Here is a 4,239-nt window from a genome sequence, read left to right on the forward strand (position 1 = left end):
GTACAAGGCCAAGTTGCAAGAGGTATGGTTGTTCTTCTTGTGTGGACAGCAAATAGCAAGGTGAGGGCATTGTGCATCCCTAATTTTCTGCTGCCATAGTACAAGGTAAAGTGTGGAGGGTGTGGTTATTTTGTACTTTTCTTCCAAGATCCAAGTGAGCAAACATGGCCATAGGTACTATTGGGGTATGGCTGCACAATGAGGCTCATCATGACAGAAAAAATGGTCAAGAATGCTGCATAATGATGCTGGTACAAAGCATGGTTGTGGAAAGCAAGGACAAGCATGGTGCAATGGTACTTTTCTTACAATTCAAGCAACCAAACAAGATTCATATGTTCCGCATAATTTGACCTTGCAAACACCTTCTAAATGACATTTATGAGCTGTCCCAATTGGCCAAATGCTGAAAAAATGTTTGAGTCAAAAAGTCAACTCTTGGTCAAACTTACATTTAAATGAAAAAGGTCAAAATATGCCATTTTGATTGGTGAAGTTTGGGCTCATGAAATTTATATTTTTGGAAAGAGGGGATCAAATGTGACTTGTAGGAAAAAACCCCACCAAAATTGGCCAAACGGTTTGGGAGATATGGCCCTTTGAAGTTCAAGATTTTCTGAAATCGATTCGATCATAACTTGCCAACCACACATGGGAATTGAGAGTTCTATGACTTTTTGGAAATGGGAGAACAAGATCTTCAACTTTCATGTTGGGCAAAAATTCATTTGAGGCTTATATCATGATGTAAGTTTGAGGATCAAAACTTTCCCTTTATGGTAAGTTTCAGTTACAGGCCCAGTTTCCGTTTTGGGAAATTCATGATCTGGCTTCAAATTCTTCCACGATGGTGTTTGGCATGATGTATGATGACTATTTGGACATGAATGAACTCTCACAAACCAAATCCAATCATCCAATCACTGATTAAATGGACAGTTGACCAACAGTTGACTTTTAGGGTTTCTGACCGATTGTGCATTGACTGATGAATTCCAAACCCTAATTCCTTGAGAATTTGACTTCAAATGATGTCCCAAGTTGTATGAACTCTTGATTATTGACCATGGTGCCCAAATTCCACAAGAATGACCACCATCCACTGCTTTGACTGACAGTTGACTTTCTTAGGTTTTTTGACTGTCTGGGCATGAACTGCTGACCTCTGAGCCTTCAACCCTTGACATGAACTCTTCAAATAGACCTCCAAGTCATGTGAACTTGTTGGACAAACCCCAAGGCCTTGATTCAATGAGAAATTCCTTTGCTTGCTTGGTTGACTGATCAGGAGATTAGTTTGACCTAATTCTTGACTGTTTGCACTTGAGGCAACTGAGGAACAATGCAAATGCTATGCAATGGATCATGACATGCTATGACCTAATATGAAAATGTATGTATAATGATAGGTGCAAATTTGAGGTGCTACACCAGGGTGCTTTCGCACTCCTTGAGTAGTTAAAATTAACAAAGTTTGTTTTAGAAAACTCGAATTAAAAATCAAAACAGCCCCTAAAGCATTTCTACAAATGCAATATGTGAAACATCTCTTTAACCGCGATCCTTACATTCTAACCTTTGAAAGATATAGCCAGACATGGTAATACAAACAAATACAACGATATTAAACATGTTGAAAATAAGTTTAGAATGTAAGGCGTGAAGAACAAGTAAAGCGTGTAAAACAATTAAAACGAGCAATAAAGATAATGGCGAGAAAATTAAACAAAGTAAAGACAATGTCGTTGAATTAAATAAAGTAAAGACAATGGCAGGAAATTAAATAAAGTAAAGCATGACAAGGAATTAAATAAAGTAAAGCATGGCAAGAAATTAAATAAAGTAAAGCATGACAAGTAAAATAAAAAGGCGATTAAATTAGAACCTGCTCCAAACGAAGGCTTTAAATATGGTACAAGGAAGTAAATAAACCTTTGACTTTGAAAATAAAGACGACAACAAAATCAAAGTGCTCCAACTCAATCTCACTAAGGTGCGATAACCCCTCGATGTGACAGATTACCGTTTTTACAGATGATAATATAGTCTTAGTGTTGTAAACTAAGTTGGATGATTTGGAACTGAACTAGAACGACCTATTTATAGAGGACCTCAGCAGCATGCAAAGACCATGATTCCCTTCAACTTCTCTTTAGTGGGAACGTGAAATGCAAAAGTGGCGCCCGCCATCCCTCTATGGCGCCCGCCATATGAGTGAATGGGGAAGTTCATGGGATCGTGGCAGTTTCCTCCCGGTTGAGGATTGATGTGTCATGGCTTCTCCTATAGCGGTCGCCATGCAGAATGCCATGAGTATAATTTTTGCCGAAAACCCTAATTTTATGGTCTTTTTACTTCGTTTCTTCTAAAAAGGTCCTGAAAGAGCTAAATACCTGAAAACAACACAAAAGAAAGCATAACACAAACAAAATGATAATAAAAACCTAAAAAACATGTGAAATCCGAGTAAAAAATGCAGTGTGATTCAGTGTGATCAACACACCTCAACATGGCCTGAGGATCTTGAAGCTTCACAAATGAATCCCATGCCCTGAGTCTTTGGATTATTGTGGATCATTAGGTATAAATGTATATGAGATGACATGTGTGAGATGTATGCTCATGGATTAGGTTTAAGAAGGTGATGCGGGGGTAGAGTAAATTTGAGGGTATGACAATCTTAAGTTATACATGTCATATTATCCTACAAACAACATAAAAGAAGCTATTGAAACATAAACAATGATACATAAACAACATAGCTCACTTCTTAGTAATACATTCAGTCATATTATATTAACTTCTAAACAGATTTGGGAACATAAATTATTGAACCATGCAAGAACTTGTATATAATATATTATGGAAACTAATCTGATACGTAACCATTTTCTAAGATTTGATGGAGTTAAATCACATTATGTAAGCTTTGATGCAACAAAGGTAACCATTTGAAGAAGACGAGTTCGCTGTATAATTTTGGTGTTTCGATTCTGCATGTTTGTGAAGAAAGATTGTTGAAACGTTAATGGAGATTATGAGATATGAGATAGATGAGTGAAAGAAATGTTAGAGTTTTGTTTTGAGATTGACGGTTGTTATGTACTAAAGTGAAAGTGATGTTGGTGCTGGAATTTGAACCCTTACACTCCAAGTACATTTCACCATGATTATTAACATTGACCATAGTGAAATGTCTTTTAGCAAATAACAAAAATAAAATGCGCCAAAAAATGAGTTATTTCTACGTTTAACAGAACAATCTTTGTAATATGGTGTCACGAAAGATATCTTTTGTAGTAGTGAACATGTCAACAAAATTTCAAGTGTTCCTCCACGTCAACTTGTGTTAATGTAAGTTAATTATATGGACTAAAATTATGGATGGAAAACTTTATGAGGATGATTGCTCGAAAAAAATCAAAAGACTAAAATAGGATGTTGAAATATTTAGAGAGACCACTTACTTATTTAACTCTTCCTATATCAATGCTTTATCTAATTGAATTCAATCTTTGATAATATTTTTTTTCTCTTTCTTTGAAGCTTTTATTTTTAAAGTGACTGAAATTTAGATTGGAACATGAATAAATCTTAAACAAAAACAAGAGACATAACATTCAAGAACGGGAAACCATAATGGTTGCACATCATTCACACCTTCTGTCCAAAGACATATCAAGTCAACAACTAAATTTTATTCTATTATATGAATCAATTTATGACATAAATATTTACTTCTAAAAAAATAAAATCATTATATTTCAAAAAAAAAATATTATAATAAAATAGACAATACTTTAATGCAAGAGGATTAAGATGAGATGAGTATCTTCCACCTTAATTACTTGTAATGTCTCTCCCAATCACAACACAAAAGTAAAGGTAACACTTATCACTTCAAATTTTGACTCCTTGAAAAGAAGAAAGCCAATGAAAACAAGTTTCTCTCCTGATTGTAAGTTACCTAGTAATCTAGACTTCCGAATAATAGAACAACATTTTTGTTGGATTTATTACCTAATTAATCACAAAATCCCAACATTGGACCACCCAAAAAGTAATCATAGTATCTACACACACTTGCAAGAAAATTTCAGATAGTTTATACGCCCCTTGATTGCATGATATTCAGATTTAAAAAACATAAAAAAGGTGACTAATCCTTCATCATGTAATATAGTACCAACCAGCTAGTCAATGCAACTTCACTAGAGTGGTCCATTAATTCACCTGATT

This window comes from Lathyrus oleraceus, chromosome 6 (genome assembly GCF_024323335.1).
Source record: "Lathyrus oleraceus cultivar Zhongwan6 chromosome 6, CAAS_Psat_ZW6_1.0, whole genome shotgun sequence".
Classification (NCBI taxonomy): domain Eukaryota; kingdom Viridiplantae; phylum Streptophyta; class Magnoliopsida; order Fabales; family Fabaceae; genus Lathyrus; species Lathyrus oleraceus.